The following is a 27601-nucleotide window of genomic DNA, read 5'->3' on the forward strand; positions in this document are numbered from 1 at the left end:
CGTTTTTCAGAATTGTATTGAGATCGTTTTCCACAGAGCTCAGATGTCAAAGCACAGCAGCAGCTCTCCACAGCGATCCTCTATAGCGCCCTTTCTCCCGCAGCTCCGTCCTCATTGGAAGGAAGCAAGAGTGAAAGGCTGAAGTGAAATAGAGCGGGGACGAAGGCAGTGAAGAGAGAGAACGTGGGAAGAAGAGAAAAACGCAAGAGAAAAAAAGCAGCGTCGTAAAAGAGGTGACGGAGCTGTCCTCTCAATAAGAAGGGTGCCAGCGAGCCTTGCTCTCGCTTACGGCCACACCCCCTTGAGCACGCCTGTTGTCTGATCTCGGAAGCTAAACAGGGATGGGCCTGGTTAGTACTTGGATGGGAGACCGCCTGGGAATACCAGGTGCTGTAAGCTTTTAAGCGCAGGAGGCGCCCTATCCCCGCGCGCTCGCTCATTCCCCTGTTCACACGTGCAGTGCGGCTTGTCCGTCTGTTTATTTGTCAGCTTTGGCGAGACACGGGTGCTTGTGTATTAGCGTGAGCGTTTTTTATTCTGATCATGAACAGTTTAACAATTCCCCAAGGATCGAGGAAAGGTTTATCGCCAGCTGAAAAGAGACACAGCGCTTCGGCTGTGGAGACTTTATTAATAAGGCCCCTCAGTAGTTGAGATCTCTGTTATTCCCATCTAGAAACATGCAATCAGCATGTTATTGCTGAAGCAATAGTCACAACATTATTCCACACCTGGGTGAGATGCGGGTTATGATGACAGTCATGCTTTCTACACCTTATACTGAGCTCAGAAATGGACCAAGCGGACATCTCACGAGCAGATCCCTCCGCGTATAAGAAAGGCAACTTGTCTCAGCAAAAATACAAAAAGGCAAAAACCCCACACTTGGAATGCAAACCTACCCTAAAAAGGAAACACGGTTTTAAAACGAACTTGATTTTCCCCTGGAGAAACCTTTTTATGGACACACATCGCATCTATTACACATGTAGAACTAAATATAAAGATAAAACTTAATATAAGAAGTCATGACATATCACACATGACGAAGTCTGGTCCAGAATAAACAGTTTACACTGACCCACCTTTATTTACCCTGGTCACTCACTTCTATTAACTGTTTAACTGGGTAACAAATTAATATTTGTTTCAATTTGGGATCTACACCTGGGAGCCCTGAAATGTTGGCCAGAGGGGAGAAGCTGATATTCAGACGTGAGAATATATTAAAATAAAGGATCTGATGTTGTTTTTCACCTGTCTAATCAAAGCTTGTTCAAAAATTATCTGATTATAGGACACACGAGTTTATAATCATACTCATTCCACTTTTTAACCCCGTATATATGCACAATATGAAACGTATATACACTAAATCTCACGTGTGACTCCCATAATATACATTTCTTTACGAAAATTAGGAACACTTACTACAATTATCAACCCCCCATGACGAGGCAATATTTAATACCTTTGTTTCTTTGTGGGTTCAAAGTTCTGTCCTGTCGTTTCACACGTAATGTTTTGGTAGTTATCTCAATTTTCCTTTGCAATTATCTCCAAGATCATCATCAACTTTTTGTAAAACGCTATGCACAACTGATATTTAAAGAAAGTCCTGTACCAAAACGTCTTCGTAGGGAAAGACAACTTTTTTTTCCTTACGTTAGTCGCTACACGGTTACTCAAAAAATCCATTCACCGCCTTTAAAAAAAAGTTTCGTTTTTTATTGTGGTTCACTGACATTTCTGTCACAATTCTGAGGGACCCCAAATAAAATTCACTTGCCGGTATAAAGACGCCGGCGAGGATAAGACAGGTATCGAGCCACCTGCGTATCTAGCGGACGTTTAAAATAAAAAAAATGGCGTGTAATGTTGCGAAGGGCTACTGTTTTTTTTATAGTTTGTCGATTGTAAGGGACGTGGGCCGCGACAGAAATACTGGACGGGGTGGGAAAAGCTTGATTGATGGTTTGTTGTACCGCAACGGTCACAATTGACTCACCAGCAAAGATGGCGCCGAGGCCACATCGGCTCCCTCCCGCCCTGCCTCGCACCGAAGCTCGAGCTGCGGAGCGCGACGCCAAACCGCCAGTCCACGGGCGCGGGCGCCGGACATAGACGTCATAAACCCTTCCGAGGCGCAGGAATTATAGATCACTGTAGTTTCTTCTGGACCCGGGTTAGGGACAGTGTGCCCTCCGTGAGAGTCTTCTGAGGAAGCCAGTGTCTCATGGGTGTCCAGGCTTGGTACCATCTGTCCATCACAGGACACACAGACACACACACTCACACACCCTGGACAGGACACCAGTCCATCACAGGACACACACACACTCACTCACACACCCTGGACAGGACACCAGTCCATCACAGGACATACACACACCCTAGATAGGACACCAGTCCATCACAGGACACACACACTCACACACCCTGGACAGGACACCAGTCACTCACAGGATACACACACACACTCACACACCCTGAACAGGACACCAGTCCCTCACAGGACACACACACACAACCTGGATAGGACACCAGTCCCTCACAGGACACTCAGACACACACACTCACACACCCTGGACAGGAACCAGTCCATCACATGACAAACACACATTCACTCACACACCCTGGACAGGACAGCACTCCATCATAGGACACACACACACCAGGGCCAGTTTTCCCAGAAGCCAATTAGCCCAAAAGCCTGTCTTTGGACCCGAAGAACACAGGGAGAACATGCAGACTCCACACAGACAGCACCCCCCCCCCCCCCCCCGGGTCCAGACCCGAGCCCGGAGCCCCCCCGCGCTGAACCCCTCCGTACAGACGGCCGCACACAGCTCCGTTGTTCCCGATTCCCGAGGTGATCTGTTAAAAGAAGCCGGTGTGTTGCCTCCAGGTGACATTTCCTACTGGAGTCAGGACAGGAGGCTCTTCTGTACACAGAAGGGGATGGGGGTGGGGAACAAGCCGCCCAGCCCTGTGGTTGAAGCCGATACCCCGGCTTCTCTCCAGACACAGCTGGGTGAGCTCCTCCAGTCAGTACAGGGGGCTCTACTGTACACAGAGGGTGGTGGGGGTGTGGAACAACTCCTTTGTTCGGGGCCTTGGGGCATTCTTGTTGTGAAAGGCGCTATATAAAAAAACTGAATTGAAATTGAATCTTACAGGTTTGGGTTTTTCGGAGATCTTGTCAGAGATCTTGTCTGACGTGCCATTTCAAAAACGTAACGACACTCCTCACGTCCGAGCGCCGCCGGTCTGTGACGTAACGTATGCTTACACAACCATGACGGTTTCATCATGGACAGCACGAAAGCCCGAAAAGTGGTTGACGTTTTAATTTGGCGATGGATCCCAGTTTTTTTTTTATTTTGGAGGCCAAAGAGGACAAAAAAGGAAACGTCTGGAGGTGGATCGATGGTCATCTCTGCGGTTGTTCTGATGTTCTGGAAAAAACAAAACAAAAAAAAATGGCTCGCTTGCCCGGTCGTGTAGTGTTTCCACACCCCACGCAAATCAACTTCTCTTCGCCCCCGGGGGCTCGTCGCCCGCCGCACCCCTCTCACGTGATAGGGGCTTCCCCCGGCTGTGACGTACTTACCCTACCCCCTTTTCCGCCAACGTCATACCGAAGGTCGCGCTTTGGGCCGCGGTGATGTTGACGGACTGTCTTGTAGCGTGAGAAGGGTTTAAATTTTGACTTAAGGAGTTGGCCATCGTTATATTTCGCGAGGTATCATACGGGGGGAAAAAGAACATTTATATTTATCAACCTACTAGTAATACTGGGTGGATGTCACGTTCCCCAAAGTTCAGTGCCTCTCTCTAATAAAGTAGAAACGTGACATTGAACTCCGTTCGAAACAGGAGAAATCACCAGGACACGATACAACTGACGTCCGGAAAAGAAAAAAAGAACTCCTATTCCCATTTGTAATGACCCTGTCGTGTTTTTCCCGGTGTGCGCTTCTCTTTCGGAGACCGTTTCTCTCTGGTGTTGTTTTGCTGTTGGAATAAATGCCGAGGTGACCCTTCTGTGTGGAGTCTGCGTGTTCTCTCCAGCGGGTCGTTTCCTCCACCGCAGGGGCTGGTCAAACCGGGGTCTCCCAGTCGTCACAGAAGTGTGTGTCGTTTTGGGTGGTGGGGGGGGTGCATCGGGGATACTGCGCCCCGAGGGGGTGACCTCTCACCTTACTCCGGACAAAGGGAGAAGACCTGTACCTTCACGAGTCCGGGTTGTGAAAACTTCTTCTGGCAGTTCAAAACGTTTCGAAGAGATAACAGCGCTACCCTGTTTTCCATTTCTATCGTGTATTATTATATAGTCATAAGTATCTGTACTGATCACAGAGTCCCCCTCTCACTGCCAGGACTGAAGCCCAGTGCAGCACGAATAATAATAATAATTAATAAGTCTGGACCCTCCCCTCAGAGCTCTTCCCAGGTCAGGGTGATCCCCTCCAGCCCCCACAGTGTGCAGCCCCTACCTGGATGATGCTCCAGTCCGCTCAGCACACAGCAGCTCTCAGTGGGGAGGAGAGCAGAGGGATGGAGCCAGTTCAGAGAGGGGGGTGATAAGGAGGCCATGATGGGTCAAGACCAGGGGGGGAATCAGGCCAGGACACTGGGGTAACACCCCTACTCCTCTCCAGAAACACCCCGGGATTGTTAATGAGCACAGAGAGTCAGGACCTCGGTTTGACGTCTCATCCGAAGGACAGCGCTTGTTTACAGTCCAGTGTCCCCGTCACTATACTGGGGCATCAGGACCCACACAGACTGCAGGGTGAGCGCCCCCTGCTGGCCCTACTAACACCTCTCCCAGCAGCAACCTCAGTTTTTCCCAGGAGTCTCCCCTCCAGGTACTGACCAGGCTTCTACCTGCTGGGCTCCAGTGGGGAGGGGGCTGCTAGCTGGGAGCTGCAGGGTGAGATGGCTGCTGGGCAAACGATGGCTAAAGAGCTTCCTAGGACACCCTGGAGTTCGTGGTCAACTTCCTTCTCTTCAGACGGAGGTGGCTTGAAATCTGTCTCGTTTCAAGGAGTATTGGACACGATGCCCCCCCTGCTTTAGCCCCGCTAACTGGTGGCACGCCGACAACGAGGGCTCTCGGCCTCAATCCATCAACCACAAACTCTCCGGGATGAAAGAGAAAGACAGACTCTGTTCGTTCGTTTCGGGGGGGGGAGGGAAAAAAACAAAAGCTTTTTTTAAAAAACATTTCAATGATGCTTAACAAAAGAACAAAAATTACAATACAGATTAATGTCAAGGGACACCCCCCCCCCCCATCTTACGATCATCACAGGACCTTAAAATAATACTTAATAATACAAGGTCATGCAGACGATCTGAGGACTCAGGTGGAGATAATGTGAAAGTTTTCCACAGTCCAGTCTGGGGTCCCTCAGCTTCAGTCCAGACTGGGGTCTGGGGTCCCTCAGCTTCAGTCCAGACTGGGGTCCCTCAGCTTCAGTCCAGACTGGGATCTGGGGTCCCTCAGCTCCGGTCCAGTCCAGTCTGGGGCCCCTCAGCTCTGGTCCAGTCCAGTATGGGGCCCCTCAGCTCCAGTGCAGTCCAGTCCAGTCTGGTGTCCCTCAGCTCCAGTGCAGCCCAGTCTGGGGTCCCTCAGCTTCGGTCCAGCACAGTCTGGGGTCCCTCAGCTTCGGTCCAGCACAGACTGGGGTCCCTCAGCTTCGGTCCAGACTGGTGTCCCTCAGCTTCGGCCCAGCACAGACTGGGGTCCCTCAGCTTCGGTCCAGACTGGGGTCCCTCAGCTCCAGTGCAGTCCAGACTGGGGTCCCTCAGCTTCGGTCCAGCACAGACTGGGGTCTCTCAGCTTCGGTCCAGACTGGGGTCCCTCAGCTTCGGTCCAGCACAGCCTGGGGCCCCTCAGCTCCAGTCCAGTCCAGTCTGGGGCCCCTCAGCTTTGGTCCAGCACAGTCTGGAGTCCCTCAGCTTCGGTCCAGCACAGACTGGGGTCCCTCAGCTTTGGCCCAGCACAGACTGGGGTCCCTCAGCTTTGGTCCAGCACAGACTGGGGTCCCTCAGCTTCGGTCCAGCACAGTCTGGGGTCCCTCAGCTCCAGTCCAGTCCAGTCTGGTGTCTCTCAGCTCCGGTCCAGTGCAGTCTGGGGTCCCTCAGCTTCGGTCCAGCACAGTCTGGGGTCCCTTGGCTCCAGTCCAGTCCAGTCTGGTGTCCCTCAGCTCCAGTCCAGTCCAGTCCAGTCCAGTCCTTGGTGGGGAAGGCGACTCCGATCTTAGCTGGCACAGAACCAGGAAAGGAACCTGGAAAGAATATTGTTATTGCAGGTGTGAGGGACACAGACACGGACATCACCATGACATCAAACAGCAAGAGGAGACTCCTTCTTGAATTACAGACACGACCGGGCGGCGTCCCCCTGTCTGCTCACCTGCACCTCCTCTTCTTCTTCTTGTCCTTCCCGGCAGCCTGCTCCTCCTCTCCCTCGCTCTTCCTCTCCTGACACACGGTCTCCGCCGCCTCCATCGGCTCGTCCTTATCATCTGTCTCCACCGACATGCAGCTCAGGGACTTTAAAAAGACGCACCAGCACTTCTGAAGCAGAGACAGGAGAGTCACGTTAAGAGTCGGACTGGACACTCCAGGACATGAACACTGCACTGAGAGAGAGAGGGGTTCATACACACACACTGACTGGACACTCCAGTACATGAACACTGCACTGAGAGAGAGAGGGATTCATACACACACACTGACTGGACACTGGACAGGAGTAAAGAGAGAATCAGAGCATTACCCACTTTCTTTTTCTTCTGTCTCACAGGAGGTAGTGATTGGACCTCCTCCAGCTGGAGTCCGAGTAGGGAGAGAGGGGGCAGGAGAGGGACAGCACAGGGAGAGAAAGAGAGAGACAGGTGAGTCAAGTGTCCCAAGAGTACAGAGACTCTGCTGAGATCACACTCGCAGTGAGTGAGCCTGGGTGTAGCCCACTAATACTGACCCACTGTACACCATAGGACAGAGAAGAGGAGGAGGAGAGAGACACACTGCCTAGACACCACAGGACAGAGAGGAGGAGGAGAGAGACACACTGACTGGACACCACAGCACAGAGAGGAGGAGGAGAGAGACAGTGACAGACAGGGCTGACAAGACAGACAAGATGGCGAAACTCCACCACAGACAGGACAGGAGGCAGGGTGGGACCAGCACTGACCTTCTTCCTCTCTCCTGCCGGAGGAGCTGTCTCCACCTCCTCTTCCTCCTGCAAGTCAAGAGACAGGCTGAGAGAGAGACGGGCTGGTGGGACATCGGCGAACAGAGCTGAAGGCAGAGAGCCGGGGAGACAGGCCCAGCTGGGACAACGCAGGACAGACAGAGAGACAGACAGAAAGGAAGGAGAGAGAGACACAAAGATGAAGGCACAGAAAGACAGCAGGCAAAGAGAAAGATTGAGATTGAGGGACAAACAAACCGAGAGAGAGAGCGGAAGGAGAGAGAGAGAGGAAGGAGAGAGAAGGACAGACAGACTGACAGACGGGGCTGAAAGAGAGAGAGACAGAGAGGCAGGGACAGACAGACAGCAGGACGAGAGAGAGACAGAGATCGAGGGACAATAATTTGGTTTCGAAATTTATTCTGAAAATATACAATCATTCACTCCTGAAAAATATCGAGTTCAAATTATACATTATGTACAATATTGTAATCAACATATGGCTAATCATCAAAAATAAAAAAAACTGTACTGGGGGACACAACTGGCTGTGCTGTTCTGGACAGAACACACTGAGGTCCAGTTTCCACCTCCTGCAGGATCAAACAGCACCTCCACTGGCTCTCCAGTGAACAGAGGGACAGACAGAGAGGCTTCAGGCTGCAGGGTGACATTGTCTCTGTGAGCTGAAAGACAATCAGGACAGAGGATGATATAAGAACACACTCTGTCAAGAATATAGAGCCCTCTAGTGATCCTACTGTAGACCTGCTCACCACCCACAGTGACGATCACAGTGCTGATACTGCTTCCATTAAGGTCCCTCACTGTGTAGTTGCCCTGATCAGCTGGAGTGAGGGAGCGGAGTGTCAGAGAGCTGTTCTGCACTGACACTCACTGTTCGTAACTGGGGCCAGGGAGCCCTGCGCTGCTCAGTAAGACTATACGATTCCGGACAGATCGTGCAGGATCAAACAGCACCTCCACTGGACCAGCAGTGTGGAGGGGGGAGACAGAGAGGCACCAGGCTGCAGGCTGTGGACTTCTGAGTGAGCTGAAAAGGGACAGGTAGAAACATGTTGAATATTTAGTTTTACAACAATACCTTGAGTTTGGACTGCGATCAGCTTCATTTTGTATTTCAGCTGTGAAAATGCAATTTCAAAAATGCACGCCACAGTCATGTTAGGTTCAAGTTACAGTTGCATCACAACTCAATACATTTGCAATTCACTTCTGAGATAATTGTTCCTGGTGTTTGTGTTGTGTATGCCTTGCAATGGAGGGGTGAGAAATAATGGACTTATTACATTATAATGAATAATAATTGCTTACACTTATATAGTGCTTTTCTGGACACTCCACTCAAAGCGCTTTGCAGGACATGGGGACTCCCCTCCACCACCACAAATGTGCAGCATCCACCTGGATGATGGGACGGCAGCCATAGTGCACCAGAACGCTCCCCACACACCAGCTATGAGTGGGGAGGAGAGCAGAGTAATGAAGCCAATTCATAAATGGGGGTTATTAGGAGGCCATGATTGGTAAGGGTCAATGGGAAATTTGGCCAGGACACTGGGGTAAAACCCCTACTCTTTTCGAGAAACACCCCGGGATTTTTAATGACCACAGAGAGTCAGGACCTCGGTTTTACATCTCATCTGAAGGACGGCACCTGTTTACAGTTTTTCCAGTGTCCCCGTCACTATACTGGGGCATTAGGACCCACATGGGCCACAGGGTGAGAGTTCCCCCTGCTGGCCCCACTAACACCTCTTCCAGCAGCAACCTTAGTTATTATTGTGAAGAATGAAAGAATATTAGGAACATGAAAAGGTTGAATGTTTTAAATGCGTTTTTTTACTGAAACATCCGCTACAGAGATGCGCACACACGTCATTACAAACGCACACCTGCACAGAGACGTCCTCAAGCGCCTTGTTCACAATTATGGGCTCCAATAGGAACAAAAAACGCCAGCCTGACAACTCGAGCATTCAAACCAAGAACCCAACACGTACTTACGTTGGTAGCCTGTGCAGAAAAGCAGAAAGAACCACAAGCCTTCTCTATTGGGAGGAAAAACACACACTCCCTCTCTCACACTCCTGGTTTCCTTAAATAGCTCATTCTTCATCTCTGGCTCCTACATACAGTATAGCAGCGCTCAGTCTGCTTTGAATAAGCCATAAATCTAAGATTTGTTTTATCTGTTCCTCTTGTCTAGGCCTAGAGCTGCTTTTCATAAAAGAGCTGTTTGCATAAATAGCTAGGGTTACAGCTGAAGACACCAGCTTCATCCCCCAGTGTGTTATACGTCGGGAGCAAGAGAAGAGGGCCAGGCCGTGCCATTTCATAGATTTTTCTTCTGAAAAGTCAGTTTCTCAGAGGCAGATTTAGCCCCTCATGCATTGTAGAGAGATAGACACGCCCGCGCGCGAACAGTTAGAGCTGCACCCTCACACAGAGTCAGACCCGCACAGACACGTCCTCTTGTTTAAACAAATACACAAACCTGACGGCGCTCACAATGATCCAACACACACACACACACACACACACACACACACACACACACACACACACACACACACACACACACACGACATCAGTAGTCACTCTCGCACACTGGACCCCAGCTCAGTCCTCACCTCCAGCTCCTGCAAACCGCTTCGAACAAACTGCATTAAGAAAATTAGGTTGCGTTCCGGTAGCAGGCCATCCTTGGCACCAGTGTGAGTTACACACTCATTTGTAAAAGCCCTTCCGCATCGTCGGGCATGCTTCACAGTGCTGGACCTGGGGTGTGGGTGCTGTCTGTGTGGAGTTTGCATGTTCTCTCCCTGGTCTGTGGGGGTTTCCTCCAGGTGCTCCAGTTTCCCACAGTCCAGGGACAGGCTGCCACTTTCACTGGGCAGTGCACCGTCACCGTGGCAGCATGGTGGGTCGGATCTGATTTCTTTATTTCCTTTTTTAGAGATCCTGTAACCAGGACCTGTTCACTGCCATGACGGACACAAGGAACAATAAAGCCGAAGTCTTGTTTCCCACAAGAAACAACAAAACCGAAGTATTGTTCGATGTGCCGGTACAAACTTTTAGGTTATATAGTCCTTCCTTGCTGCTTCAGACGTCATTCGGTGTTATGGTAAGGGGGGGGGGTCGTGGTATTTGGCCAGTTAAGAGACCCTGGCCAAATGGTCAGTTTAAGATTATGCCCCCTCGCATCTGGAATCCTTATCAGTTAACCCCCTTTCCTGCCATAAACCCCTGTTGCTTAGAAGTCTAATTTTCAGGCAGAACTGACTTAAGTTAACCCTATTTACATCTTGTCTCTTACTTCAGCCCTCTTCCATTTGCTAGTTTAAAGTTGTACAACCCATTTGTATGCGACAAAAGAAGCCAGTCTGTTTCCGCCCGGTTTCGAACCGAGGGCCTTTCGCATGCAAGGCGAACATGATAACCACTACACTACGGAAATGGTGGTAAGATGTGCCCAGCGGCCCAGTGCTGAGCTTCGCCAATGCGTTTCAGCTGCCTCCAGTGCCTTTATTGGAGTGCGCCGATGGACCGTGCTCTCTCTCCAGAGACCAGCACGCCTGTCATGGACGGAGCAGGAAAGGCGGTGCCACATTCTACAGCCCTCTCCACGCAATCGGGCTACTGAAGTGGAGAAAATCGCCTCTCCAGAAAGTGCAAATATCATAGAGGTAGAGGTAGGGAGAGAGGAGGAGTACAAATTCAAGCAGAGGCCTGAGTGGAGCACTGTCGTATGGCCCTGACATCAATCCCTCAACTCTCTGCATAAAGCAGTGTCTTATGGCCATTACATCCCACCCCCACCACTCTCAATGGAAAGCACTGTCGTATAACCATGACATCCCACCCCCACCACTCTCTGCATAAAGAAGTGTCGTATGGCCCTGACGCCCACCCCTCCACTCTCTGCGTTAAGCTGTGTTGTCAGGCCCTGACATCCCACCCCCGCCACTCTCTGTATAAAGCAGTGTCATATGGCCCTGACATCCCACCCCCACCACTCTCTGTGTAAAGAAGTGTCGTATGGCCCTGACACCACCCCTCCACTCTCTGCGTTAAGCTGTGTTTTCAGGCCCTGACATCCCACCTCCTCCATTCTCTGTGTAAAGCAGTGTCATATGGCCCTGACATCCCACCCCCACCACTCTCTGCGGAAAGCACTGTCATATAGCCCTGACACCCACCCCTCCACTCTTTGAATAAAGCAGTGACGTCAAGCCCTGACATCCCACCTCCGCCACTCTCTACGTTAACCCCTGTTAACTCGCTTGCTGAATGATCTCTCAAGAAATCCCTGGTGAGATTCAACAGGTGTTTTCTTCAACAGCCACTAAAAGTCTGATGACCTTCTCTGGATTTCCTGAATATGATGTAAAATTAGTTCAAATCATTTGGTAGTTAACAGAACAAAATGCTTTGGAGGTACATTTAAAACAGCAGAGCAACACTGTAGCACTTCGTGTGTGACTGAGTTTAAATGTGTAAACCTGTCTCTCTATGAACACGAGCAAAGAGTTCTCACTCAACAGAAGATTGCGATGTGAGCACAATAATGTAAGACATCTGGTGATGCCAGGGATTGAACTCGGAACTTCATACATGAAAAGCACGCACTCTACCACTGAACTACATCCCCTATAGCACAGATGGTGGAACTGACTTAAAGATGTGCATATGTTCACTGACCACAATCCACCCTTCATGAATAATTGAAATGAATAATTTATTTTTATATCCAGTCACATGGGCGACGGTGGTTGATTCTTCAACGGGGGAGAACGTTTTTCTACCTCCTTACTCGACTGTCTTTCAATTATGTTTTCTTTGAAATCTTTTTGCATCTTTTAAGTGCTTGCGATTAAATTACGCATAGAAAAACAGCAGTACAGTTGATGTTCATGGACCGATGCACACAACTCCAGTGATAAAGCCGTCTGTAAATATTGTAGAAGAACGTTAAAGGGCGAAACAACGCTCCAACCACGGGAATGGTAACAAGAAGGATCGTGTTCTTATTTAATATGTGCTTTTGAATTGCCTTGTCAATACACACAGGCTTTAGAGATGGACAAATAATTTACAGTGGTGTTTGTAAACAAAGATGGAACATGTTTTTTTCTATACCAGGAAGAAAGGAGCAGAGTCTTAAACTTTAAGAGACAGAAACAATACCTCATCACAGCTAACACTAATTAAAACAACATCACAACAGAAGAGTGAAGCCTTGGGTGAATCAAATTAGTTTTCATTGGTTGTCTGTGTCTTCATAACTTTGTAGGTGAGAGAGAGGATTGCGAAAATGTGCGGGTGCTTCTTAGAAGTGTGTTGGTAGTACAGGTGACTTCCAAATAATTGAGCCGGGTTTTAATCCCGGCCAGTGCATCCCCAAACCTTTTCAAGATAATCATTTATCCAGTAGCACATCTCCTGAAACTAACATTCGAGGTAGGAAGCGTGCTCTTAAACACCAAAACACTCAAAAAGGAAGAAGCAGATCTCTGTACACAAGACAGTAGTGCGATATTAGAATTTCTGAGTTCTTGATGGATTCAGGCTCCTTCTCAGAGGTCCTTGCTCGCCAAATAACTTTACATCTGAGGAAGAGCACCACGGAAAAAAAACCCAACTCAACAAGCGAGCGTGTTGGTTGCTCTTGCTCTTAATGCAAGGAGCTGTTTTTTTTTCCTTGCAATAATCATTATTAACCAAAAACAGTAGCACAGGTAAGTCGCATTTGTGATTATGTCACTTCTCTGCTTCAGCAAGGTCAATAAAAGACTCTGAAAGTAGTAAAGCAAAACTGAACTCAAAATCATATTAGGAATTCTGAGCGATATCTCCATACAGGTAATCCAATAAGAACGTTGAAATATTTGAATATAATCTCTCTATATATTTCGCTGCTTTTTACCCGGAGTAAAACTATTGGATTGAAGGAATGCTAACCGCTGGGTTAAAATGTATAGTTGTTATTTGGAGAAATCTGTAAACTCGTGATCTTATATGTTTTAAAAGACAGCACAGGGAAAAACGACAGTGCTGATTATTTTCCAGAGACAGAGCACTGATGACCTCTCCGAGCTGATTGATAAAGCTCACCCAGTGGATACTCTAGCAGAACATTCACCTCTGTATCCAAAGAAACGACAGGAACAACATCAGGAAGCACAATCAATTCCCCTTTTAAATCTTTCCTGTAAGGTATGCTATGTGAATCCATGAAGTTAATCCTCTGATCTCTTTTGATCACGAACAAAGTATTTCTGATGGAGCGCTATGTTCAAAGATTTAATAAGCTTTACCCCTGCCAACGATTCGGCGTGAAGAATTAAAAGTTTCACAGACAAAAGCAGCTCACCACCACAGCCAATATTAAATGTACTTGCCGGTACACTATCATGTGCACTGCCTCAAAAGTGATCTCGGCAGACGTTGTTCCCTACATAAAGCTGAACGTGCCAAAGAGAATTTCTATTGAGAAAAAATATTTTTTCTGCCTTGATGTTAAGCCTGTCTTTTAGAAAGTCTATCTCTAAACACCTCCCGCAGCCTAACAAAAAGCGCTTTTACTGATTGTATTGCAGGTCTTAAAACATTAATATTTGACAGCAGTGGGATTCAAACCCACGCCCCCAGAGAGACTGGAGCCTAAATCCAGTACCTTAGACCACTCAGCCACGCTACCTTCCTCCATACCCATCTTCACATTGCTGGCTTGGACTAGGGGGGGCTTCAGCTCTTGTCGTCAGATCTAATGATATCATGACATGTGGAAGTGACTGCACCTTCATCTTCCGAGATGCTTTCAATAACACAAACGCTACTTTCACTGGCACAAACACAGCAATAATGAAGGTGGTGGGATTCATCCTTTGTGCTGTTTGTAGGGGTGCAACTCTACGGTGATCTGCTGACTTGAAGAGCAAAAATCAAAATCCTCTGCTATTACTGTTGCTTTTTTCATAGTTTCTTCAAATCCTTCATTTGAACGTAGATTTTGAAGGATATTGATGATAATACCACATAAATTGTGGTTTTCTTGTGATCGCCAATTTTATTCAAATAACAGCCTTTTTTACAGTTCCTTGTGTGTTTCACAAGGTATAATAGCCCCCTTCGCATCCTCAGCTAACATATTTTAAAATTACAATAGCTTATACAGCATGCATGTTTACATTTATATTAAAATTAAAGTAAATATACAAGAATACATACAGTGCTAACCCAATAATTCTTGTCAGGTTCTGCAACAAATCTGCGTTGTTATTTTAACATGTTTCAGCTGAGGGTGCAACAGGAGTATAAATGAATTTTCCCGCCAGCCATTCAAAGACCAAATTCCATGAGTGAACATTATTTTCTCAGATGTTGCCGGCATTGGACTTTGCCGGTGGTATTGAATTATGTCCACAACTGTTGTAGTAGTTCCTTCTTGAAATTCGACACGTGCAAAGCACTCGTAATATCATAGGTGTTAAAGTTCGCTGAGTCTATTCGAGTCATGGTGTGTATCCCTGCCTATCATTGGGAGACGGGTAACTTTTTTACACTCAGATTCCAATCTTCAATGCTTTGTGTGAGAGCTTACATAACTTTCATTTTCTCACAATTTCTGACGATTGTTCCAAAGGGGCACCCTGTCAATTCCGAATACTTTTCAAAAATCTGCCTGCATGTTTGATTATTGTCATTTCATTTAGAAAAAGTTCAATATTGATCATAACTAAAGAAAATAATGATCACGAACAAAAAAGGGATAAAGATGCAAGTCGATCTTGAATCAGAGTTGGGTGAAACGGCTTCTGTTCTGATATGGTTGTATGAGAAACAGGAGGAATCGCCAATCTCCTATAGAACATGAGTTGAATCAGGAGTGAGACATTTCATATACTCGTGCATATGTCAACGCCTGACCTACATCGTAAAACTAAATTAAAAACTAACATTAAGTTGTCAGAGTCATTCATTTATATACAAACAAGAGACAGACCAAGTAATAATTCTACATTAGTTCAGGTGGGTAAACTTGAACTAACTAACTAATAAACCTTTTAATAATTCTACATTAACGTGTCCTACATTAATCAGACTAATTGACATGGTCTGATTCAGAGCCTGTGCAGTTCGTGCTAATTACAACAAGGACAGTTCTGATCCCTCATCACCGAACTGAACACAAGTTCAGCTGTTCTCCAGTTTTGTTACGCATGGTTTTTCATTGCAATTGAGTTCAGAGCTGGAGCTGATCTCCAGACAGTACAGTGTTTTGGGTAAGTTGTCGAAATTCGCATGAGGCTGCAGACAACTTACCCAAAGTGTTTTCTATAGCTTTCAGGTGGAGTTCATTTATATAAAACAACGTAAGTGGTATAAACGCAGCAAGCCAGACGGCAGTCCAACTTATAATTTTCTGACGCGAGGCCTGACGCGTTATTCATTATGCCACTGACCCTGCTATTGTAGTGCTAAAAAACACGTTTTCTACATTTATGTCTGTTCACTCTAAAAACTCTAAAAAGGACAAAGGGTTTGTGTGTCCCGCTAAAATTCCGCTTCATTTCGAATGCAAATAAAAACCGTTTTGTTCCAAGAAATCATAGATTTGTCACATCCTTCATACTATACTTCTCTCTTGTATTAGTAAAGCATTTTGATTTAAACTGAACAATATATGAAAGGTTTCATCTATACACTTACACATAATAAGTATACGAATAAATACTCGGAAGAAGCCGCAGCTCAGGTATTAGAGAGATTTAAAATCGGATCGGAGGATTTAGAGTCCAGACTGCAAACCAACAGCTTACATAAGTCTTTTATAGAACCCTTTTGATTTCCTCTACTTTGTCCCTGTGATGTCATTGTCCTGCTCGCAGCCGAGCCCGACACACGTCTGGTTTCTGTCGCTTGACGCACACCCTGCGGTCCATGCGGGTCCTAATACCCCAGTACAATGAAGGGGACACTAAACTGTAAACAGGTGCCGTCCTTCGGCTGAGACGTAAAACCGAGGTCCTGACTCTCTGTGATCATTCAGGAGAATGGTGGTGGTGGAGGGGAGTCCCCATTACCTGTAAAGCGCATTGAGTGGAGTATCCAGAACAGCGCTATATAAGTGTGCGTAATAATAATAATAATAATTATTATTGTAATGTAAAATGCAATAAAAAATAAAAAAATATCAAACTTTGATTCAAAATAGATTAATGTAAAAACTGATAAAGCTAATGCTTTTTTCAGGGCTATAGCTGTAGCTGCGAGAAGGTTAAAAGCGCACAAGTGATCTGTCTTTCGTCAAAGTAATTGCCGGAGCAGTAAGACGCAGAGCACCATCCAGCAGCTGTAGACGATGTTCGGGGAAGAGCTAATTCTGTTTTTAGCACAGGGAGTGAGAATGAGCTCAGTCCGGCTCCGAGCAGAATCCATCCTGGTTTGGTTACAGTGCGCCTGAGGATCTTTGGATCGCAACGTAAAAAAAACAATTGCTCACATCGTGTGACTTCCACGACAGGAAGGAAAGATATCACTTAAAAAAATCAGAACTGAAGATTTGGATCCTGGGCCTCAATTTGATCAAATTATTAAAATAATAATTATTAAAATATCAAATTGTGTTTCTGCAACATTTCGTGCACAGTACGCCATTTTTATCTAAAAATAAAACAACAGTCACAACGAGAGCTTACACGCAGTCTGGGGTATATTCCCCTTTTATATTTTTGCCACTTTATATCGAACCTGTTATACTCCCAGAAGTGCACAGTAGCTTGTACAAATGTACAATTCACCACTGGTATAAACAGATGTGTGCCGTGTTTGCCTTTGTAAGCATTTGTTTAAAAAATAAGTTCACAATACAATAAAAACACAGAAAGCACAAACTTCATAATACAACGATACAAAACCAATACCAAATCATTATGCCAATTAAGTACCTATTCTTTGAAAACAGAGAACACCTTTATATCTACAAAAAACTTGACATTTGTATGTATTTTTGAATTACAAAGCAGACAGAGTAGTCCCTTAATTCAAAGATCGGATCTTGGCCAAAACAAGACAATCAGACGTGGGCTGAATTCGGAACAGGAACCTCTACTTCGTCGTTTATTGAACTTTTGATAAATGTCTGAATGAAACAGATTCGCTTTTTTAACTCTTTGATTAAAGTACACAAAAAGCACCTTCCTTCGAGCCGGAATCGAACCAGCGACCTTAGGATTCCCTACTGACTCCACTACAGTCCTCCGCTCTACCAACTGAGCTATCGAAGGGACGTCAAGCAATGCTCCCTAGCACATACTGCCCAATGTAGTGAAATGTTCCGGGTGATTTAAATCCCACTTCGACATCAAGTTTCCAACTCGTTTCCTTAGTCTTGTTTACCTTGAATTTAAGCCACGAACCAGGATTCTACTGTATAAACTTCCAGGGATATTACAAAATGTTTGATGGGCCATCAATCATTCCAGGCGGAAATTGACTCCTTTTTTTTCTCGAGGGATCATATTAAACATTTCATTAGTATCGAGAGGAGGATCACCATGAGACACAAAACAAATAGTTTCTTTCTGTCTTTATTAGAAAGTAGCGTTTGTGCTACATTAATAATATTTTCGTGGAAATAAAGAAGTTTCGAAATGTGGTTTTGAGTTAAATATTAGCGTGTTCATGTAATTAGTTTGTGTTTGTCATTACTATATATATATATTGCCATGTTACTAGAATTTGTAACTGAAGTTTACTAGTTGTGTTTTTTATGATGGTTAGACATTTGTTGATTACAATATTGTATATAATGTATAATTTGAACTACATATTTTTCAGGTGTGAATAGTTGTATATTTTAAGAATAAATTTCTAAAATAAATCATTGGCTTTATTTACTAGTTTCTACACCTATAAAAATCTTTCTTTGATGTATAATAGACCTTTAACTATATATGTATAGTAGTCTTCTAAATTTATCCGTATAATAAACTACAACCATTTATGTATAATAAACATATAATCAATTTCATTCTAGACCAGTTACGGAGCACAGTTACTCGTGTGGTATGCGTTCAATAGTCGTATATTCTACATCTTTTGCGCACTGGGATGTGCCGATTTTAACTTGGCAAACCAAGATACACATTTTCTAATGAAACCTTAATTAAAAGACAGTTTGTTTCTCGAAAGCGTGTTATGTAAAAAAAAGAGAAAAACGAAAATATATGGATGGTAATCTTTCAAAGCTGAAGATTTTACTTTTGAAAAATTGACATTTTATGTACTGTATGCAGATGCATTCGCTGGTTTTAGAACTTTGCTGTACTTCCTGAATCATTTTCAGTATTATAAAGTGGGTGTAGATTTTTCTTTCAGGTTAGGACGCGAGTGTGTACATGTGTTTGATTTTCGTTTCACTGATTCTCATTGAAGATTTGGGAATTAACGACGAAAGAATCAGTTGCCTCGGAAAGCAGAAGGTTTGGTTCTCAACGATATTGAAGACACGCCCATGTAGAGCAGCGGGTGATGATTTGTGCTATAAAAGACCAAGTGCTCAAAGTGACGTCTGCGTTTACCGTTTAGACTTTTCATCTCGGGCGCACTTTTAGAAAGCAAAGATAGAGCAGTTGTGTTGAATCACATTATAACAGCTGTCAGCAGAGTGGCGCAGCGGAAGCGTGCTGGGCCCATAACCCAGAGGTTGATGTATTGAAACCATCCTCTGCTATGTACACTTTATGCACGATTGATAAGCATACCATCAGTTTAATGAAGTGCATTAAAACTGTTTTTTTTTCTCTCGTGTGTATGAAAGCTTCACACTTAAGGTACTCTTTCATCTTTACCAATAGCAGATGCCCAAATGTATCTTTGGTTGTTCTGCGATCCTTCATAGTTTCCTCAATTCCTTCAAATGAACATCCATATCAAAGCAATTATGTATATATATTACAATTAAGGTACATATTAAAAATATCAACGCACATTTGTATAATGCTCATTTAATAATGATTGTCAAGGATTGTCAAGTTCTCCAACAAATCTGTGTTCTAATTTTAAAATATTTTTGCTAAGGATACAACGGGTGTATAAATGAATTCTCCCAACAGCCAGTTAAAGAAAAATTCCACACGTGAAGATGGTTTTCTTGGACATTGACTTAGGTACTTATTTGTTTACTTGTTGTAGTTGCACACGAGTAAAACACGAAGATTTCCTGCCACATTCAAGAGGGTTTGCGAAGAAATCCCTTCGATTTTTAGCGGAGATTTTGTTTACATCATCACAATCTGAAGCACATCCCTGAGTACGTTTGACCCACCAGCCCTTTGTTTAACAGCTGCACAGGGACACATTCCCATTGCTTTTCACAACTCACATGTTTGTAGTAAAAGAAAATAAAATACTGTCATTTTCTTGCCAGCTGGCAGTATTTCTTCTGCACTGACCAGGAGTAACCAAGAAGTTCATTTCATCTTTCGCAGGCTGTAATCTACAGAAAAGGAAGTGAATACTTGTATTAAGCTAAATCAAGCCGACGGAGTTGCACTGCTGTTGTTTTTCTCCACTTTTCGTTAAAAGGAGAAAAATCACTGGCATTTTTTGTAAGCATTTCTTCTGTCCTGAGAAGCAAGATTTGTATTTTATCTTTCAGAAGTTGTATGAATTTCTTGAAGTTCAGAAACAAATTGTTCCAGAAAAGAAATGAACACTTGCTTCAAAGTAAATCAAGACGTATGTGTCTCTTGCTGTGTGTGCTCTTATCTGTCCATCTCTCGCTCCTCTTCTCTCTGGCAGTCTGTGTAGAGTATCTGAAGGGGATGTAACACCACTTGGAAAAGAAGAAAAATTCTCAGGAAAAATTCTCAGGCAGAATAAAAAATCATTATTCTCTTCTCAGTCAGATTCACAGCTCAGACTCACACTCAGACAGGATCTCAACTCCGTACTGCTCTCTATCCTCACAATCCAGAACTAGAAGATATTCAGACAATCAGTGCTGCTACATGAACAATATCAGACAGAACAGCCTGGACTCATGTCACATTTCCCCCTTTTATCCTTCCTCCCAGCCCTCTTAGAGACATAAAAGACCTCCTGGTTCTCCTCTCTGTGAACTGGGCTCAGGGGTCACTGATCTGGCAGTTGTGGGCTCTGTTCCAGGTTGAAAGCAAGAAGGTTCTATTAACGCTTTCCAGGACTTCCAGCCCTTCAGTATTACTTTCTTTACTGTATGTCAGCCTCCCAAAATGTTTATAAATGTTTTATAACACATATGAGTGTGGAATTATCTTATTATTTATATATAGTATTTATGTAATAAACACCAGTAGTGACACTATGATCAGTATATTGATTATTTGTAGCCGATGGTCCGATGGTCGTGTCTACAATAGTGACCATTTGACCAGTCTGTAGCTCTGGGCAGTGGGACTCAGATCACACAGAAGACCCGTCTGTGTGTGATTCCATACGAGCCCTGGGATTCAGCTACTCTAACAAATGTCTCATAGACCGTCTTATAAATTTACAATTAGATGAAGTCATGTAACAGTTTTACAGATAATTTAAATAATCAGACAGCAGTTTTGGCAGTGGATACATCTCCACATGGGGAAAAGAAACTGAAATATATGTGCTCACTGTGAAGTAGGAAGAGGTGGTCAGACAAGCAAAACAACTTTGCAAATAATGTGAAGTGACATTGTTTTGTGTCAATCAGCTCACAGATTTCGCTTCATGTGCCTTAAGCTGTGCAATTTGTATGGTTGTTGAATGAGATTGGTTTCTTCACAAGCCCAGTCAATTGCCCAGCTTGCCGACGCACACCTTCATGAAGACTCTCTTTAAGATTTCATTGTCAAGTCGCCTCCTTTGCATACAATAGTAGCACCGACACTAAGAGAAAGGATGAGAAATGGCGTTTATCAAGCAATTGCAGTGTTTGTTTGACTGAGGATCCTTGTGTGCTGAACTGGCCTCTGGAGAAGTGTAGTGCAGTAAAACAGAAGGTTTGTGTTACTCAAGATTGTTACAGAACAGAACAATACAATTACAATACTTTTGTGAGAGTAAATATTACTGGTGCATCACAGTTCTTATAATGGTGAAAACAGGAGCACCTTCTCTACATTTTTGACTGAAGTATTTAAACGGAAAGAAATAATATCACTATGCAATTCATAAATGCAATTGAGCTCCTCTAAATGTTCTAGTCTGATGAAACAATGTATAGAATTAGGTGACAATATCGGAATTAATTCAAATGCACAAGATTAATTTTCAGCAACAAAAAAAGTGCTCGGAAATATTTTACAAGAATGAAACCTAACATTCACCTAAATAAACATTCACCCTCTACATAAGTAGAGAACAGTAGGACAGAAGGTTAGTGTCACTGGACACTGCATCAGAGAGGCCGATCTCTTCTCCCTCATTATGCAGGCTTACCCACTCATGATGAACTGTCCTCCAGTGATACTCAGCTGCCATCATCGACTCAGACATGACGTTCATGTACATATTATACCTTAATATGGCACTGCGTTACAATAATTTGATCAAAACAACTGGTGAAAAAATAATAATCAAATATTTCTTTCCTTCTTTTAGTAAAGATAAAGACTTTGTCCAAAAAAGAAGCATTTATACCTTTCCCTTTCCTACCAGCCCTTACAAGTCACCCAGTTTTTAATTTAGAGCTGGATTAAAGCTCTAGTCTCTTTGGGGGTGTGAGTTGGAATCCCACTGCTGCCAAATATCTCCAACTATCTCAGTGTTAAGAAGCAAAAAACACACATTTGCTGCAGAAGTAACAGGAGAATTTGTGCCATTCAGCCTTATAGCGTGATGTCATTTTCTCATGCTCATTTTTAGATGCTTGTGATCGAATCTATGATTCTTATGAGTGTGCCCTCCATAAAGGTAGCAGATATAACGTGCCACGTTTTCAGAGAATCGCATTAAATACAGTTCAGAAGAAGGCGACAAAGTGTCCGCTAGGCAGTTCAGCGATTTCAACAGTGTTCTCTGTTGATTAGGTCCAGAATGACACCCGTTACAACACACAGTGTCAGGCATCAAAAAGACTTCCCAAAACCCTGATCCTCTCCTTGATCCGGTGATGGCATCCAGACATTTCCTGCAACAAAGCCAGGATACGATCTTCAACAACACGAGTGAAAGGCTAATTCCCAACCTTTGCAATCCTTTGCAAAGAAGGACCGCATGTGCTCAGTGTTAAATGCACTGTTCATTATTATTAATCATAATGATAATAATCTTTACATTATATAGTGCCTTTAAAGGTGGCTTTCCAAAGCGCTTTACAGAATGAAACCAATAAAGTTAAAAAATACACAAGATAAGCAGGATGAGAATACACAGTTAGAGGAGACAATAGATGGTGGTATTAAATACAGTAGGAACAGAGGGGTAAAGAATAGTTCATTAAAGGCTCTTCTTTGTCAATTCAATGAAATGTTTCAGAAATGCTGAACGATTGATGTGTTTCACGCGCAGCGCGGGCTCTCCTTTGCTTACAAATATTTTTTTTCCACCAATTTACTCAACTACGATTTTTGCTGAGCATTTTGTTTGATTGCTTCCTATTGTATACTGCACTGATTTCTGTATTGTTCAATTTCCCTGTTGATTTTAATTTCTTGTTTTCTAAGACAATCAGACCAGCTGTTCTGACCATACCTTGCACTGGAGCCACTCTTTTCTTTCCAAAGGCGTGGAGAGAGATGCTACTGCAGGTAACACCCCATGAGAAACATCATGAGCATCTGTAAAAGCTCTCTACCTGCCCGCTCCCCACACCGACGTGTGTGAGCAGGGATTTAAAGGGACATTTTGAAGTGTAGAAACATTTTATTGTTACATACTTTTTCTGTGCAGTTAGTTCTCCTTCAACTCCGCCCAACAACAGAGGTCAGTTTTAATACAGGAGTAAAGGCACATTGCACATCTGCAAAACATCACATACAGGTTTAGGGAGAGCTACATCAGTGATTGGAAGGTAGGAAGTTTCGGGTCACTTTTTTATTATAGATTCAAGCAGCCCTGAATACCTTTTCAAGAAACATTTCAGAATCCCAGTCACGTCCAGTATGATTGCTACACAGGTCTACAGTATACAATCAGAATACTGTTTGTGCGTTATATAAAACACACCGCCCAAAGTATTTCTAAAACAGGAATTACACGTTTCTGAATGCGCCCTCCTTTATAAATAAAATAAAAGGTCTGAAGCCTGCTCCAAAGAAGCACTATATTCAGAGCTGACAAAGAAGTGATAGGAAACATCTCGGAAAACGAAGGTGCAGTCATTTCCAAGCATCGCACAACAAGAGCTGAACCCACCCGACGTTCTCCAAAAGAGTAAGGTGTTGGGAGTGTGGCTGGGTGGTCTAAGTGCTGGGTTTGTGCTCCATTTTCTTCGCTGGGTTAGGTTTGAATCTTGCCGCTGCTAAGTGTTGGTGGGTTAAGACCTTCCTTCTATTGCGAGTTCAATGGGTAAAAGCTTTGCTTGACAGTCTGTCGAGAGACTGAACTAGGTGTTTCAAGATAGTCTTTGTCAGCTTAACATCAAGGCATAAAAAAGCCTCATTTTGTGTTCCCAACAGCAATGCTCTTTGGTCCCTTCAGCATTATGCAGGGAACAACATCTGCCGTGATCACTTTTGAGTCAGTGTGAATCGTAGTGTGCCGCAATTGTTTTTTAAATTGGTTTTGTAGGCATGGTGCATTTTTCTGTGAAACTTGAATGCTGTGCTTTTTCACGCAGAATCATCGGCAGGAGCAAAGCTTATTCAATCTTTGTGCACAGCACTCCATCAGAAATACTTTGTCCAAGTTTTGAAGAGATTGTGGGATTCTCTGCACACGTTCACATTGCGTACCTCAGACAACAACACCATTCGATGGGAAGTTGATTCTGCTTCTTGCAGTTGTCCCTGTGGTTGCAGTAGTTACAAAGTTGCACTTTCCTCCACCTTCTGCTATAGTATTCACTGGGTGAGCTTCATCATTTGGCTCAGAAAGGTCAACTGTGCTTCGGAAAAAATCAGCTGCAGTGTCGTTATTTTGTCGGTGAGTATGGCTGTCTTTTAAAGCACATGAAAAACACGAGTTTGTGGATTTCTCCAAATAGCAACGAATTCAGTTGTGCAGTGCTTTACTGCTTTCAGAGGGTCTTTTATCAACGCTGCTATAGTAGAGAAGTGACATAATCACAAACACAGCCATTTGTGCTGGCTGTTTCTATCACATGATTTTAACTAATTTATCATCATCTCCAGGAGAGCACCTCGCACTGCTCACTGAGCTGATGTACAGTATGTGCCCATTTCTCAAAAATTAAATATCATCTGAACTGATTTTTTCTATTTTAAATGCTTTCCTACTCTTTTAATATTTCAGTTAAATCTTGAAGTACTTTCCATTGATATTAATCCTAGTCCCGATGAACGATTCTTGGACATGGTGTACCTTGAATAATGTTCTTATAGGTTCCAGTTTGGAAAAGTGCGCTCTCCAGAAGCTACCGAAACCTCCAATGGTCACACAAAGCTTAATGCAATAGCAACGTTTGGGGTTGAAAAAGAATATTACTTGCTATGAATACGAACACTGTTACAGGAGGCGCGTAAGGACTATTTTAGCTCAGATCATCAATTTATCTTACATTTCTACTCCATTAATATCGCTATTGAGTGCTAAAGGTAGGTCCTGGCAATACTTCATGAGATCTTCTTAAGAAAACTTAAAAAAATAGATTTCCAGTGCTGAACAAAAAGTAAAAAATATCGATTATGTGCAACTGATAAAATCTCTCTTCCAGGGATGTTGTAGCCACATGCAAATTACTTTATCAGCTTTAAAAGTTTCTTTTGCATTTATAAGACGATCAGCATGACACTCAAAACATACCTGTATTCAGTAAGCGCTGAGTCTGCTGGCTGAGCAAGTTGCCTCCTCTACACACAATAGCAGCCCTGAAGCTAAGATAAATGAAGAGAAATTGCTTTTATTGGGCACTTTTCATATCCGATGAGCTTGACATCTCCCAAGGGCGATGGAGTTTTTTTGCGACACTGCTTTTCCCTTTTTTCTTCTTTCTGTACTCTGATGGAAAAAAAAAACGAGAAATCATGTAAGGGAAAAATGTATTTTTTTTCATGGAGAAAACCTGCACCAGGAAATGTTTTGTTTTGAAGAAGTGATTTAACATGATACATGACCTAATTTACTGGAGTAAATGCTCACACTGCAAGGTCTGCTTTACTACAAGAGAGAAGTAGAGTGAAAGATGTCATAATTTCACTGCGTTGTTCAAGAAAACATCTTTTTCTTTGAATTCTAAATCAATCAGAATTTCAAAGTGACACACAAACCCTTTGTCTGTATTAAAGAGATGATATTTTAAAACTGATAAAAATGTAGAAAACACGTTTCTCACTTAGAAATTTTAGATGGGATGGTGTATTACTAGTTGCAGCGCTGAACTTACCATGGTGCAATTCAGTTACATGATTGGCCAGTGGTTTAATGGATAACGCGTCTGATTTTGCATCATGAGATTGTAGGTTCGACTTCTACCGGGTTCGTGTGTTTTTAAATCAGGCTACTCAGAAATAGATGTCCATTATGTGAATGAACCGCACCTGAAAGCAAACGTTGGTCAGGTTTCCTTCTTTCCAGCATGAAATAGCAAATCGTTACAAAAAGCACCAGCTAATGTCCAATAGCATTTTAATTAACATGAATATACTGTAAGGTCTTGGTACATGGGATTGGATTTCATCCACAATTTAAAAAAGGGCAAATTATATTTACAGGCTTCAGACACTTTTTAATACAAAAGTGACCTAAAACTCTGTAACTTTCAGGTTAGTTTGAACCTGTAATGAAAAAGGGGCCTGAAACTTCCATTCTGTGATGTAACTGTCTCTAAAGTCGGACGTGATGTTTCACGGATGTGTAGTGTGCCCTTTCTCTTGTCGTGTTCAAAATGACTTGCTGTGTAATTTCCTGAATGCGTGTTCTGTACTGCTCTGTTATTTCATTTAGATTATCTATGTGGTGTACAGATAAAACCAAACTGCATGGTATAATTTCCGGGTTCGGCACCAGCTGAACCTGAACATACATCAGCCAATCTCGACATGATTTGAACACACAACCTTCTGATGTGGTATCAGATGCACTACCGTTGCACCACAAGGTCACTCCCCGTAAGTGCTTTTAATTCCCCCAAGGAGAAAAATCAGCGTCCCTGAAAAAGATTTTTTTTTCATTCTCTCCTGTGAGAAGCGTCGCTCTTCCAACGAGGGTCTCTTCTTCCCAGACCACAGATTATTCTTCCTGTCCGGCTCTCATACAGAGAACAGACACACTGTCTCCACTAATGTGTTTACTACATCTATAGATCTGACCCCCTTACAGCCCTGATATTCCTGGACAGGATCCCATATTGAGCAGTATTTCTCGCGTTGTGAACTTACAGTGTGTACACAATGTACTTTATACATAAAGTAAGTGTTTTCATAACTCTTGGACATTTTGTGAAAATATTACTGGCATGTCAAAATCGCCCCCTCAACTGAACAGTTCCACCCCCCTCAGTTTTGGATAAAAGGTTTGGATAAAAAGTTTTTGAACACTTTCACTTACTGAACTTGAGCCGTAAAAAATAGTTGTACTTTGTCAATGGTCAGATAACTATACTAACCCCGAATTCACAGTTACTACATCAGACTGTTTGATGTGCAGGGGGCTATCCATCCAGGAACAGCACGTTACATAGTGTCTATGTTTTGGGGTGTCAACATTATTATGACCTTATTTGCTCAGGTGGACCAATGGCTTGCAGTAGTTTATCCTTATACTTACAATCGTTATATAACTAGGACTGTAGTTATAGAAGTTTGTACTTTCTGTTGGTTTTACAATGATTTCTTAATGATTCAGATCCTCGTTACCGTTGATGTTGTTGAAAAAATGAACACATATGGTTGATGCTCCAGGCAAAAATAATCACGTGAGTTCTGATGAACGTGGAACTGTTCTTTATCACTAAATACCAGATTGCTTGTCGTTATCTTCTAACATGAAATACTAATCAGTGGCATGCTTACGAGAATTCACTTGGATGGTTGCAACGGCTCCGTTTAAACCAAAATATCACTGCCCCCCTCAGGATTTCAGACCCCCCCCTACAGATCATTCCCCTGGCGCCAGTCCTGGGTATAATGATGAACATAGCTGCCTTGCAAGCAGTGAATCCGGGTGTGATTCCCACCTGACCCATCGACAAACCTTTTCCAATTAATCTTTGATCGATTT

At 43.7% G+C, this 27601-nt stretch overlaps 1 protein-coding gene, 3 non-coding genes and 1 pseudogene across 4 annotated transcripts in view; 1 reads left to right on the top strand and 4 right to left on the bottom strand.

Moving 5' to 3' along the window:
- LOC138242792 (zinc finger protein 271-like) overlaps positions 1-27601 on the bottom strand; it is a 781993-nt gene that overhangs the window by 622126 nt on the left and 132266 nt on the right. The gene's annotated exons all lie outside the window — the stretch shown is intronic.
- LOC138219013 (5S ribosomal RNA) lies at positions 284-399 on the top strand (annotated as a pseudogene).
- trnaa-ugc (transfer RNA alanine (anticodon UGC)) lies at positions 10625-10697 on the bottom strand. The gene has a single exon. It is a non-coding gene; the product is annotated as a tRNA-Ala (tRNA).
- On the bottom strand, positions 13859-13940 carry trnal-uag (transfer RNA leucine (anticodon UAG)). The gene has a single exon. It is a non-coding gene; the product is annotated as a tRNA-Leu (tRNA).
- Positions 17442-17529, bottom strand: trnay-gua (transfer RNA tyrosine (anticodon GUA)). Its single transcript is given in 2 exon segments — positions 17442-17477; positions 17493-17529. It is a non-coding gene; the product is annotated as a tRNA-Tyr (tRNA).

Source organism: Lepisosteus oculatus, chromosome 14 (assembly GCF_040954835.1).
Source record: "Lepisosteus oculatus isolate fLepOcu1 chromosome 14, fLepOcu1.hap2, whole genome shotgun sequence".
Classification (NCBI taxonomy): Eukaryota; Metazoa; Chordata; class Actinopteri; order Semionotiformes; family Lepisosteidae; genus Lepisosteus; species Lepisosteus oculatus.